The sequence below is a fragment of the Rhinolophus sinicus genome, linkage group LG03, assembly GCF_036562045.2.
Source record: "Rhinolophus sinicus isolate RSC01 linkage group LG03, ASM3656204v1, whole genome shotgun sequence".
In the NCBI taxonomy this organism is placed as follows: Eukaryota; Metazoa; Chordata; class Mammalia; order Chiroptera; family Rhinolophidae; genus Rhinolophus; species Rhinolophus sinicus.
Genome location: NC_133753.1, coordinates 66,621,732 through 66,636,621, shown reverse-complemented (window position 1 = coordinate 66,636,621; position 14,890 = coordinate 66,621,732). Strand labels below are relative to the sequence as shown.

At 39.8% G+C, this 14,890-nt stretch overlaps 1 long non-coding RNA gene across 2 annotated transcripts in view; it reads right to left on the bottom strand.

The window, feature by feature from the left end:
- The window catches only part of LOC141570601 (uncharacterized), a 685,104-nt gene extending 675,885 nt beyond the window's left edge, over positions 1 to 9,219 (bottom strand). The window contains exon 1 of one of the 2 annotated variants that reach the window (XR_012494789.1): positions 9,010 to 9,219. This is a non-coding gene — a long non-coding RNA (uncharacterized LOC141570601). Of the gene's footprint in view, positions 1 to 644; positions 836 to 9,009 lie in introns of those variants that run through there. The other variant, XR_012494788.1, reaches the window with a different exon arrangement.
- Between the last annotated feature and the right edge of the window lie 5,671 nt (positions 9,220 to 14,890).

Sequence of the window (14,890 nt, the reverse complement as noted above, 5' to 3'; positions counted from 1 at the left end):
ACATGTAAGTATTTGGTAAAATTCTTTTGCACCCTAAAACAAGATTTTTATCTCTCTTCCTTTTCTGATTCAGCCTGCATTCCTTGGGAAATAATAGTCAGAAAGTTGCCTCAATAACTGCTCGTGGCATTTTTCACAGAGTCCAAATCAGCTGATCCCAAACAAGGTGTCTGATTTCCACTCAGCCTGCCACAAAGCTGCTCTATGAATTGTCCACTGTCATCTTCCAGCATGCAATTCAGTCGTTTTGTAGGAGCCAAAGATCCTTGAGAGCTGAGTGCAAAAATATACATATTTTTATCACTATGCTGCTCTGTGATAACTCAGAAAAGATATAAGAAACATGCAAGAATATACCAAAATCTCGTTTCCACGGGCACTTTGATGGCCTGTTATACAAACTGAAGAAAATTCCATATCCACTTTATCCACATGGTGGTGCTAGCCTCAAAAAAATTGCCCAAAAAAGAAACGAAAACAGTTTCGCTTTCCTCTCTCTGATGATAAACCATCAATGGTCAAGATATCATCCGTCTAAGGGCACCCCACACATTAATTCTTCAAATAAGCATGTAAAAAAATGGGTTCATATTAATCTTCATCCCCATGCTATTTCCCAGTGGGAATTAAAAAAACCAACTCACCATTATTCCCAACTCACTGATTCAATTTTGACCAATCTTGTGGCAGAAGAGTGACTCATGCAGGGCTGTTGGATGTGTGCAGTCCTGGCACAGAACCTTATTATTCCTGAGAGGGAGCTTGTCAACTAACCATCTAAAGCTCTTCAGTGGGCTCTTCTAAGTGCTGCTGGCAGTCAAAGAAGATGGCAACAGCAGACATTTCACTGGTGTCACTGAATAAAAGAAAGCAGGTTCCATGTGGGTGCCTTCCAAGCCAATCGGCAGAAAAGACTAGAAAGTCTGTTTTGAGCTTCTCAACCCAAAAATATGCTCTCCACCTCTCATATGAACAACACTCACCAGCTGCCTCTTCTTTTTATGGAATCTAAATCTTTCATTTAAATGTTTTTAAAAGCTCAGAGGAATCTCATTAAATATGCTAGATAGTACTTAGACAATGTAGAAGATGCCAAATGGAACCAATTACCAGGTGTAGAAACAAATGATTGTTTAAAACATGCTAACTGTCAACACCAAAAGCACTCTCAGCTTTTGAAAGTGAGACCTGAGCAAACTTCATTACTAGTCCTCTATAAACCAGCCCTTTGCTGATGCAGATACCGCTCACAGTGCCAACCACGAGCACGATGACATAGGTCCAAAGTGTTTTCAAACTTGGCCCTAGACAATGGCAGCTTGTTGACACCTGTGATTTGGCAGGCAGCACAAGGTGTCACTTGCCAACATATTCACATATCCCCCTCTGGCCTGCCATAGACTTTGGACCCTTTTACATGTTTAAAATACCCAACTTTTAGGAAAGAGTTGCTAAGAATATTATCTCTATTATCTTCACTCATAAAATATACATTTTAACAAAGAAAAGACCCAAGGAAAAAGTCCCATTAGAATAAATGAATTCATTAGATTGACTAATCCTTGGAATAGCAAGGAGCTGGATCTGGACAAGATGGCATATGGGACAACTAAGTGTCAACAAAGACCAAAGAGTTCAGGACTCATAAGTTCTGAAGCCAAGGAATAACTTGGGGTACAAGAAAGAATGAGTCTGCAAGAATTATCCCATTTATCACAGATTAGACATAGCAAAATGATGGCTCACAAGCTCAGACAAACTCATGTTTCATTTTGTTCAGTTCACACCGTGGTTTTCGGGGTGTTTTTTTTTTTTTTTAATTTGCATTTGTTGCAAATATTTTAAATTCTGGAGGTACCATCTGAAAATCTAGATTTTGGACTTCTCTTTAAAAAATGAAAAGTCTTGTCCCCACTGGACAGAATTCTCATGTGACAATAGTGACTCAAAGCTAAGCAATGACAGCTAAGTCAACAGAGCATATAGCCATTTGTTCACCACAGTTCCCATGACCCCTAACATATCATACCTGGACTGCCATCAGTGGACTGCCACCACGTGGACTGCCACCACATGGACTGCCACCACATGGACTGCCACCATGTGGTCATATCTGACAGAACTTAAGAAAATACCTGAAGAAAAATTAATATAGCATAGCTCATACTGGACTAAGTAGAAAACACAAGGGGTTCCAGGGACTCAGAGCAGTGTAAAGAGGAGAGAAAACTGGAAAACCATATGATGTGATGAGAAAGTTTTCCTGAATCTCAGCCTTTGATTTACGAGGAGACAAACCACAAGACTTACTAACAAGTCATGTGAACTTCAGAAATAGTCCAAGGCTCCCTGGGTGGCAGGGATGCAGCCTATGTGTTCACTTTTCCACAGCTCACGGATGAGGAGTGATGGAACTGAGCTGCAATAAAGGAGGTGTGGTTTAGGCTGAACATCAGGAACAAAGCACGTTCTAGAATTATATACATTAAACTCTGAGATAATTGCACAACATTATCAATTATTTGTGCTTAAGCAATTTGTGCCTGAGTCTTAATTTATACAGGTGATTGAGTGATGGCATGAAGAAGTCAATGCAACTGACAGAAAAATGTATTGTTATTCACAGGTTCCCCAGAAATGAGAGGCATGGCACATCATGCAGGGCCACCTAGAAAAGCACCACAGTTGATCAGGAGATGGAAGCAGGAGAGGAGAGAAAACATGGTCTAGAGCCTTTATTGTGTTTTTCATGGAAGAGGAAAGCAGGGAAGGGAAACTAGCTTAGGATTGGCTAGCTTGAATAATGTTGGCAATGTCTGGGCTATAACAGGTGATCTCTAGTTGTCTGGTACTTTGCCCTGGATGATTAGGGCAGGACAAATATTGGTTTGGTGTCTGCGAGTTAAATAACACAGGTGATTGGAGGTATGGATTTAGAATTCATTGGAGAGTCTGTAATATGATTTTTTTTAGTTATTACAATATTATTGACTATACTTTTTATGTTATACTTTACATCCCCATGACTATTTTCTAACTACCAATTAGTACTTCTTAATCCCTTCCCTTTTTCATCACTCCCCGCCCCCAAACCTCCTCCCAGCTGGCAACAATTAAAATGTTCTCTGTATCTATGAGTTTGTCTTTTGTTGTTTGTTTTTTTCTTTAGATTTCACATATAAGTAAAATCATATGGCATTTGTCTTTCTCTGTCTGACTTAATCTACTCAGCCACAATACCTTTTATGTCGATCCATGTTGTTGTAGCTAGCAAAATTTCATTCTTTTTTTATGGTTATATTCCACTGTAAAAACGTACCACCTCTTCTTTATCCATTCATCCATTCATGGGCACCCATGTTGCCTCCATATCTTGGCCACTGTAAGCAATGCTGTAATGAACATATGGATGCACATGTTTCTTTGAAATAGTAGTTTGGTTTCTTCAGATAAATACTCGGAAGTGGGATTACTGGGTCCTTTATTGTCTCTTGTTATAACCTTTTTTTTAAAGCCTACTTTGTCTGATGTAGGTATTGCTATGACAGCTTTTCATTTTTTCCATTTTCATGAAATATATTTTTCCATACCTTTATTTTCAGTCTGTGTGTGTCTTTTGATCTGAAGTGAGTCTCTTGTAGGCAGCATATGTAAGGATTTTGTTTACTTATCCATTCAACCCTCCTGTGTCTTTTGATTGGAGCATTTAATCCATTTACATTGAAAGTAATTGTTGACAGATATGTAATTATTGCCATTTTTTAGTCATATTTTTTATCTTTTTTTTTATCTTCTTCTTAAAGAAGTCCCTCTAACATTTCTTGTAATACTGGTTTGGTGTTGATTAACTTCCTTAGCTTTGTCTTGTCTGGGAAACTCTTTATCTGTCCTTTAATTCTAAATGATAGCTTTGCTGGGTAATCTTGGTTGAATATTTCCTGCCAATCCCTTCTGGTCTAGAAAGTTTCTGTTGAGAAACCAGAAGATAGTTTTAGGGGAGCTCCGTTGCAGGTAATGAATTGCTTTTCTCTTGCTGCTTTTAAGATTCTCACTATGTCTTTAAGTTTTGGCATTTTAATCATGATGCATTTTGGTGTGGGTCTCTTTGGGTTTGTCTTGTTTTGACTCTCCTGGCTTGTATGTCTACATCCTTCACCAGGTTAGGGAAGTTTTCTGTCATTATTTCTTCAAATATGTTTTCAATTTCTTGTACTCTCTCTTCTCTTTCTGGTACCCCAATGATGTGAATGTTGGTACATTTGATGTTGTCCCAGAGGTCCCTTAAAGTATCCTCATTTTTGGGGGGTGGATTCTTTTTTCCTTTTTGCTGTTCTGATTGGGTGTTTCTTGCTACCTTAACTTCTAAGTCACTGATTCAATCCTCTGCTTCATCTAATCTACTGTTGATTCCCTCTAATGTATTCTTTATTTCAGTTATTGTATTCTTCATTTCTGACTCGTTTATGTTTTCTATCTTCATTTTTATGTTTCATATCTCTGTTAAGTTCTCACTGAGTTCATTTACTCTTCCTCTTAGTTTATTGAGCATGCTTATAACCAGTGTTTTGAACTCTGCATCTCGTAGATTGCTTGTCTCCCTTTTGTTTCATTCTTTTTCTGGTGCTTTGTTCTTTTCTTTCATTTGGGACATGTTTGTCTCCCCAACTTGGCTGCCTCCCTGTGTTTGTTTCTATGTATTAGGTAGGGATGCTATGTCTCCCAGTAGAGTGGTGTTATGTAGTAGGTGTGCAGTGGGGCCCAGAGGTGCAGTCTCCCTGGTCACCTGAGCCAAGTGGTCCAGGTGTGTCCCTTGTGTGGGTTGTATGTACCTTCCTGTTGTAGTTGAGCCTTGGTTACTGTATGCATGTCAATGGAAGGGGTTGACCCTCAAGCTGATTGGTTGTGAGGACTGGCTGTGACTACAGTGGAGGAACTGTTCATAGGCTGACCTTATGGAGCAGGAATCACTTTAGCAGAGCTCTAGGGCCTGCCCAGTCTCTCCTTCGGGTTTGTCACCTGCAGAGGCAGCTGTGTGGTGCTCTGGCTTGGTCTGAAGCCAGCCACGCTCCTGAGAGGGACCCTTCTTCAGGCCAACTCCTGGTATAGCTTGTTCCTTGCCCAGGGACATCTGGCATGAGCCACAACACATTCCGCAGATGACAGCCACTGTGCTGGGCTTGGAAGTACCTGGGAGAAGCCAAGGCACAAACTGAGGCTGGCTGCCACTAGTGCTGGGAAAGAGTTATGAGACATGCTGAGGCCAGATGCTGCTTGTTTGGGGTTCGTGAACCTTTGAGAGATTTTAGGAAAGTTCGCAGCATGAGCCAAGACAGGCCATTTATATGGAAAAGCCATTGGAAGCAGCTTGGGTGTACCTGAAAGGTGGGTAGGGTAGGGTCTCAGGGAATCACCAGGGCAGGACAAACAGTGTTAGCCAGGTTAATGGAGACTCAGATGTGGCAGTACCTGTGTCTGCACACTGGGTCGTGGGGGGGGGGGGACTCAACAAAGAAATAATAGGTTCTGCCAACATTTTTGTATGGGAGAAAGCTGTTCCTCCAGACCTCACCCTGAAGCCAGTCAATTCAGTTCCTCCCTCTAAGTCCCTGGAAACTTTTGAGCTGCTGACCTAGTGCTGTAACTCAGAGCAAGTGAGCCCGTCAGTGAGTAAGTCCATGCACAAGCCCTTTAAGAGGAATATCTGAGCCTTCTGTCTCACTCAGCCACAATCTCCTCTGGTTTTCACAGCCAGAAGTTGTGGGGACTTCTCTTCCCAGCACTGAAACCCTGGGCTGGGGATCCTGATGTGGGGCTGGGACCCCTTGTCCAGAGGGACCTCTGCAGCCGAGATATCATTCCCAATTTTTTTTTTATAGTCGTAAATTGCTTATTAGGTAAGAATTTTACAAACATTACTCATATTAGCAGTAATAGTGGAGCTGGAGAGTATTGTACCTTCTCCAAGCTGCATGGCAAGAACCACCAACAGTATGGTGAAACCTGTGGCCCTTTCCAAGGCCACAGCTCTTGCGGCCTGCAGTTTTCAGCCTTCACATCCCCCTGTGCTTGTAGACTAGTTTGGTGATCCACTGGGTATCAGGATTCTGTCCGATAGCTTTATGGAATGCATCAATGAGGATAACCTCAAAAAATGTGTACGTGGAATCTTCACCAACCCAGTAAGAACTCAGGACTCTCGGAGCCCCATAGTGGCATCCAGCTCACTCCTTGGCAACAGACTGAAGGCTTCGAGCAAACTTTAGCAGGTTAACACTGTGATGGACAGGCTTGCCACAGGTCGCATCCTTAGGAACTGGGCATTTGCAGCCACCATGGCACCCATGAATCTGACATATGATATAACCATGCTTACCTGTATCCTAGCCTGTGTACTTTATTGGGCTAAGTGGGGCTGGGAGCCCTGTAAAGTGCAGAGAGCTAGCAGTACTGCCAGCAGCACACCTTGCTGCTACTTTCTCCTCCATAGTTCATGAATGTACTTGTAAGTGCCCATCTTGGTTTACCTGATGGCTGTGGCCAGACCTCCCTCCCAATTTTTAAACGTCACATGTGGGTGTAGGATCTGCACGTTCCATGTCTCTGTCCGTCCCACCAGTCTACCAGTCTTGTAAAGGTACCTTCTCTGAATGTTCTTAGTTGTAGTACTTCTGTTCAGCTAGACTTCAGGCAATTCTTAATTATGGTTGCTCTATAGTTTAGTTGTAATTTTGATGTTGTCATGAGAGGAGGCAAGCACAATGTTTACCTACTCTGCCATCTTGAACAGATAATGTATAATATGGTTTTTGTCCACCTGTGAAAGCTGTATCATAGATGAGATGTAAACAACTCTGGCCATTAGTTTGACCCTGCGATTGATTAACAGATGCCAAATAGACAAACACAGAATCTAAGAAAACAGTTAGATTACTATGAGAGTTTACGAAGCCTTCAGTCTAGTCCCACCATTTTATAAATGAGGAAAGGATGTATATTTACAGAGGTAATGTCTTTTGTCCAAAATCTAATGAAGCTTGTTAGCAGTGCTGCATGGAATAGAATTCCCATGCTCTGCTCCCAAATTTGTGACTTCTCTGCTACACTGTTGACTTATGCCAATATTCATATTTACTTATGCAATTCCCTTCACAATGGCTTGACAATCTAAAGCAGGGATTGTCAAACATTTTCTGTAAAGAATCAGACAGTAAATATCTTAGTCTCCATCACAGCTACTCAACTCTGCCACTACAGCACTAAAGCTACTATAGACAATACATAAGCAAATGGGTGTGTCTATGTTCCAATAAAACTTTATTTATGGACACTGAAATTGGAATTTCTTACTGATTTTCACATCTTGAAATATTTAATAAAACATTTTTTCAACCATTTAAAAATGTAAAACTATTCTTAACTTGCAAACCAAACAAAAATAGACAGTAGGCTAAGTTTTGCCTATAAGCCATAGTTACTAATCATTGGATTAAACAATATCTGCACACTCCCTATGATATCTCAGATGTTTGAACCAGATAACAGTTCACCACTCTAGGTTTTAGTTTCTTTCTCTTTTTTGTGTGCATTTTATTTTTTTGTATTAGTTTCAGGAGCAATGAAACAACATAATGATTAGACATTTACACCCCTCACAATGTAATAATCCCCCCGCAAGTCTACTGGCATCATACACAGCAATTACAATACCATTGACTGTATTCCCTATGCTGTACTTTACATCCCATGACCATATATACAGAGGGTGCCAAAAAAATGTATATACATTTTAAGAAAGGAAAAAACTGTATTAAAATTACACTGATGGTAACCACTTTGAGGACCTTTTGTAATTGCAGAAGTCAAACGTGACTTGTATTCATCTTTTGTTATTAGTATATATCGAGTATTACAATTTTAATACAATTTTCCTCTCTTAAAATGTATATATATATATATATATATATATATATATATATATATATATATATATGTGTGTGTGTGTGTGTATATATATATATATATGTATTTAATTATAGTTGACATTCAATATTACTTTATATTAATTTCAGGTGTACAGCACAGTGGTTAGGCATTTGTATAATCTATGAAGTGATCCCTCTGATAAGTCCAATACCCACCTGATATCTTACGTAGTCTTTACAATGTTATTGATTATTAGGTCTTAGTTTCTTTATTGATAAAATTATGTAACTAGACTCTATAGTCCCTTGCAGACCTGTGACCTTGAGGTTTTGCCAAGGGTACTTAAAAACAAAAATGTGCTGTGAAAGGGAATCTGTGGACTCTCTTTCTTGAAACACTATTAACAATCCAGGAACCAAAATAATTCAGAAATCATATTGTGAAGAACATTAGATAGACAGAATTTTAAAGTGAAAAAATAACAAATATTTGTGGAATGAAAATTTATAAACAGGATTAAATGAATTTCTCTACTCCAAGACTTCACAAAGCTAATATGCATTAGGACTATCAAAAGGAAGGGTGTTTCAAAAGCAGACTCTCAGGCAAGGACTTGGGTACAGGTAGTTTTTGTCAGAGGCAAAAACAGGAAACACAAATGAAACAGGCAAGATTGAGACAGGGAAATGAGAAAAGCCATACAGCTTATGTTAATGAACAAGTTACTGCTATGAACAACTAGAGCTCAAATCTACTGGAAACTCTTTGAGAAACTATGATGTGGCTTCAAAATTATTCCAGAGGGTGGGAAATTTTAGGCATTTATCAAGTCCAACCTCCCAATGGTTGAGGGTTATCTTGAGGGCATGCTCCCACACTTGAAGTTGTACCTTCAGAGAGCCCATGGAAGCTCCCAAAGTGCTGAAGAAATCCTTCAGGCAAAGAAGAGAGCTTAAGGTGGGAAGCTTTCAACATGCCAGAAACAACTACCAAGGCTATATTCAGAGAGGTGCAAAAGAGATAAGGTATGGGTGTCAACATGTTTGTTACAGAGGTAATGGGGTGGGGGGATCAACATTTTCTTACCTCCTTTGCCCTCAAAATACCTTCTTCCATGAAGCATCCCAACTAATTTGACACTAGAACTCCTTTATCCATGAAGCATCTGTCCTTAGAGAGATACTATTCTAAGGTAAATAGAATAGTGCCAGAGACTGAGTAATCTCAATAAAATTAGAGGATCTCTTCAGGCTTTATTTTCTAAAATCAACATGACAAAGCATACACTAAATACCAATAAGCCTCTGTCATCTCTGGCGCAGAAACTAGGCCAATACATTTCACACAGTGCCAGGCATGAGGTCAACTCCAACATGGAAAAAAAAAAAGAAAACAGCAAAGAACAATTCACCTCCAAATGAGGTTGCCATATGAAGTGATGCAAGTCAGAGGGGAACAGAATGTTCAAAGTACAGTTGGAACCTTGACAAGGCATCACCATCTGCCATCTGAGTCCTATATCCTTAGTCCTTTAACCATCTGCACACCTGCTCGGGCATGTCACATTGGGGAATGGATGGCTACGGCATCATTAATGCAGTGGCAATAAAAACAAAAGCTCAAGATTAGCTCTAAGGCCTCCAACACCATTACTTCCTTAACTTTGGAATCTGCTTCCACGAAGAAACATATGGAAAAGAGATTCATAAGCCTAAAGTTTAAATCTGCAGAGGGCTGAAGTTTCTGTGTGATCTGAATTTTTTAGACTACTGGGTCATACAGAGAAAATCAGCAAATTGTAAAAGGAATAACACAGCAAATGCTAACCAGAACCTAATCTGGAATCCATTACACACATTCTCATTTTGAACACTGATCAATGCAAGAATCACCTCTTCTCTTTCTTCATTTGGATTTCATCTCTAGACCCCCTTTTCCCAGGAAAGCTAAAATAAATCCACCCAAAACCAATGATGCCTCTAAGTGCTCAAAATAATCAGTTTTCCTAGAGAACCTTGTAGAAAAGAGTAGTTTGGCTAGTCCAGCTTTTTCAATCCTCCACATCAGAGACTGGTTTATGTAAATGTGGCACATCCAAAGAGGAAGAGACCTCATCCAGGATCCATTCTATAAGAAAGGTGAATGACTTGGTCTATCTTCTCTCTAGGCAACAGGATTTTGATTCCAAATGTTAGATAATGTCCTCCCAGTTCAAGTGTCTATCTTTAAAAATAACTGAAGGGTTCTTTTAACTTAAGAAATTCAATGGTACCAAAAGACACACTGTTAATAAGAACCCACTGAATACATTGCATGTGGTAAAATAAATACACCCTTTTCTAATTAGTTAGGTTAAGTATATGAACCTACAGGGAGCTAACACAACATAGCAGGTAGATGTACAAGCTCTGAGGTCAGACGGTTTGGGTACCATCTGGCTTCAGTGCTTACTAGCTGTGTGACCCAAGTCAAGTCACTTAAACTCTCTGAGACTCAGTTTCTTTGCATATAAATGAGGAATGATAATCCATGTAAATGAAAATACACGTAAAGTTTTTACCACGGTATCTAGAGCACAAGAGTTTTAAAATGTTAGCTATTTGTGGTAGGCTGAAAAATAGCCCCCATAAGATATTCATGTCCAATATCCTGGAACTTGTAAATGTTATCTTACATAGAAAAGGCATTTTTGGAGATGTGATTAAGTTAAGGGTCTTGAGACAGGAAGAATATCTGCATTATCTCAGTGAGCCCTAATGACAACCACAGGCATCCTTGTAAGAGGAAGACAGAGGGAAATCTCTCTCTCTCTCTCTCTCTCTCTCTCTCGCTCTCGCTCTCGCTCTCGCTCTCTCTCTCTCACACACACACACACACACACACACACACGTGCGTGCAAAACACCCATGTGAAGATGGAACAGAGAGATTTGAAGGAGCTGGCCTTGAAGATTGGAGTAATGTGTCACAAGCCAAAGAATGCCACCAGAAGCAGAAAGAGGCAAGGAAGTGAGTCTCCCCTAGAGCCTGAGGAGGGAATGAAGCCCTGCTGACACCTTGAGTTCAGCCCACTGATAAAGAGTTTGTACTTCTGTCCCCCAGAATTGTGAGAGAATAAACTTCTGTTGTTTTAAACCAACAATTTGTGGTAATTTGATAGAGCAGCCATAGAAAATGAACACATTTTCTATAGGTAATGGATTCCTTCTTGCTGCATAACAAAACGTGGTGACTTAACACAAACCTTTATTATTTCACAGTTTCTCTGTGTCAGAAATCGAGCACAACTAAGCTAGGCGTCTCTGCCTTAACGGTTCTCACAAGGCTGTAACTGCGATGTGGGCTGTGGTCTCATCTTAACACCTGAATGAGGAAAAATCTATGCAGGATTCAGTTCTTCACAAGCTGCTAGACTCAGGGCCCCAGATTCTCACTGAATGTTGGTCAGAGGCTGCCCTCAGTTCCTTGTCATATGTGCTTCTCCACAGGGCAGCTCACAACATGGCAGCTGAATTCATCAGAGTGAGCAACAGAGAGATCAAGAGACAGGGAGAAGATGGAAGTCAACATCTTTTTTAACCATCATTTTGCTCCAATGTCTTTGTTATAAGTGATCCACTAGGTCTAACACCATTAATTCCCCAGGATAATTTATGCAAACAATCTTTTTATTTGATAGCTATCCTGACTCTTCATCATCAGCTGATTGTTTCTGAATATTGAACTAATCTAACTCACGTTGATCTGCTTATTGTATAAAGCAGGACTGCTAATTAAAAAAAAACAAAAAACCTCCCAGTCTTTCAATCTGCAAATGCTCAACTCAAACTTTAAAATAAAAGAGAAATATCAACAATATTTATGTAGCTTTACATCTGTTTCCATGTATTTCTGTGTAACTACTCCAACTCTGAAAAAAACATCTGCTATGTGGTTGCCTAGGAATGACTTCTACCTGCCACTGTTGTGATGAGAGGATTTTTCTAGATTTCCCTGCATTTGGCACAAGGACTGCAACTTCCAGCCCAGAACATCTCTTCTCATTTTCATTGGCTATTCCCTATGTCTCACTGTCACATTTGTCTCTCTCCACCTCAGAATCTGTGGCTAGCCTTCAAAACGGTCCTATTACTTCACTAACATTTTGCTCTTTGAATGTTCATACCACTCAGATCAAACATCATAGAGCCTTTGAGCTGAAAATATCTTAAATCTGTCTAATCAAACTCGGTAAGAGAAAAGCTCAGTGATTTCTCTCTGATATTCTCTTTTACTCTCAGTGCTAGTTAGAGTTAGGGTCTAGAGCCTATTGTCTCAATCCCTAATGCAGTGAGTGATTGAGTGTGTGTGTGAGTGTGTGTGTGTGTGTGTGTGTGTGTGTGTGTGTGTGTGTGTCGCTCATTATGAACTCCTTTTAGATACACTAATTAGTTCTCAAATACACAATATGTACTCAGGAAATGTTTGCAAGCAACATCAAAATACATGCTAGAACAAGAAAATAGATCCAGGATTCTGAAAGGAAGTGAAGTTAATGTGTGAACTTAGCCCACGTAGAACACATCCTTTCCTTGGCTTCACGTCCTAGTATCAGTCAAAGACCAATCAGAAGACAGAAACTCCACAGCAATTTGAACAGGGAAGATTTAATAGTAAGAATTATTAACTATTTACCGCTACCAAGAAGGGATAAAAGAAAACCCTAAAGATTACCCTAGGTCTGCGTGAGAGAACCCAAGGAGGAAGGAGGCCCCTCCCCAAGGCTGGGAATCAGACCTGGTTAGAGAGCTATGAATGTAGCCTCCTGGACGGAAGAGAACTTGCTGGGCTGCCTTAGGCCACAACTGGTCCACAGTCAGGGGCCAAGGCTGGTGGGCAAAGAACCATCACTGGCCGCCAATGGAAGCTGCCAGCAAAGGGTACTGTGGAGTTCACTGGGCAATTGTCGGAGGGACACACACAACTCACCTGGAAGCCACCCACAAGAATATTGCTTGGCTCAATGGGAAGCCAGTGATCTAGGAAGCTCTCTGAAGATGGTACCACTGAAGCTTGCTGGCATCACCTCCACTGGCTGTTCTGCAGCAGGATGACCCAGAACCATAGGAACAAGAAGGAAAGAACAGCACATCTGAACCAGGAAGAGAAGCTCCTGCCTGCAGGTTGCCTCTTTTGCACTCTTAACGTGGTGCCAAGAGATAAAGGAGAAATGTTTACAAGATCCATTTCAAGCATAATGATGAAGAATGGATTTGGAGCTCAGAGGCAATAAATCAATATTGGGCACACTTTCATCATCAGTGTAGAGGCAGGAACTCTAGTCTCAGCTCTACATATTTACTCACACCCAGGGACATTAGACGCTGGATACCCTGCATGATGCCTTGGTATTGCCCCAATTTCCTTAATCCAATCTATGAAACGTTTTGAGTTTGATAGTCTCAAAGAGCCAGTCTATTACGTTAATATGCAACAACTGACAATAGCAAATAAAACACATTTATGAAGATTTCCTAATCTTCACACTAATAGTATTTCTTTCTATTTCATTTTGCCAGATACCAAACTTTAAGATTCAAGACAATTTTTACCTGATTTCAATTGCTGCTTGTGATATTGTAATGATAAGAAGAAATATGTATATTTGGTCTGTGTCCCAGTTCCAGACACAAGAGTTTCTGAAACCCTTGGAATTTCCTGAGTGATGGGAGTAAGAGGAGTAACTTTTGTTATTCATAATAAGCCCGTTCAACCATACCTGAATTGATGCTGACACGTTTGCTCTTGGTGGGCTCCTAGATAACTTAAGTTTCCTTCTGGAAGCTCCGTGGTTGAATCCATTTCTTTTCTAGCTTCTATAGGCAAGCTCTACGTCTTGCCTCTTATCTTCAAAGCCAGCAGTGTATCATCTTCTCTAAGACCTTTGCTCCTGTCCTCACATCTTCTGTCTGATTTATACCTCTTGCCTCCCTTGTATAATTCAAGGACACTTGTGATTACAGTGGTCCCACCAGGATGATCTCCCCACCTTAAGATCCTTAATTTAATCACATCTGCAAAGTCCTTTGCCAGGAAAGGTAATATAATATATTCACAAGTTCCAGAGATTGGATATCTCTTTGGGAGGCCATTCTTCTGCCTCTCATACAATCCTTCCTAAACTTCAAGTCTCTGGAATATTACCTGGTTTTTGCTTCGTGTATATTTTCTTTATTTAACATGCACTTATTTTCTCATATAAAACGGTCTCTATACCTACCTACCCAGTTTTCAAAATGCCATAATGAGTCACCATGGCAGTAGAAAAGGAGGAAAACATAATTACTTCTAGGGCATTTAAAGATTCTCAAAGCAAAGACTTTTTTTTAGACAATGACAATTAATTAGAGGACAGAATGCAAAATGGGATTAGGAAGAAACAGTGAGATACCACTACACACCTATTAGAATGCTTATTGCATATTTAGTTTAGTTTTTTTTTTTTTTAAGAAACTGCAAAAATATTTTTCAGAGTGACTAGGATTTTTCACATTCCTATCAGCAATGTATGAGTAATCCAACCCAGTTTCTCTGCATCCTCACTAGCATTTGGTGTTTTACTTATTTATTTATTTATTTATTTACTTATTTATTTATTTTAGCCATTCTGATAGGTGTGGAGTGATATCTCATTGTGGTTATAATTTACATTTCCCTAATGGTTAATGAGGGAAATCTTTTAATGTGCTTATTTGCCACCAGCATATTCTCTTTAGTGAAATGTCTCTTCATAGATTTTTCTCATTGGATTTTTTTAAAGAAACTGCTGAATTTTAAGAGTTATTTCTATATTCTAGATAGTATTCCTTTGTCAGTTCTATTGCTTGCAAATATTTTCTCCCAGACTGTAGCTTGCCATTGAATTAATTTTTCACCTTTGTCAAAAATAAATTGGGCATATTTGTGTATCTATTACTGGGTTCACAATT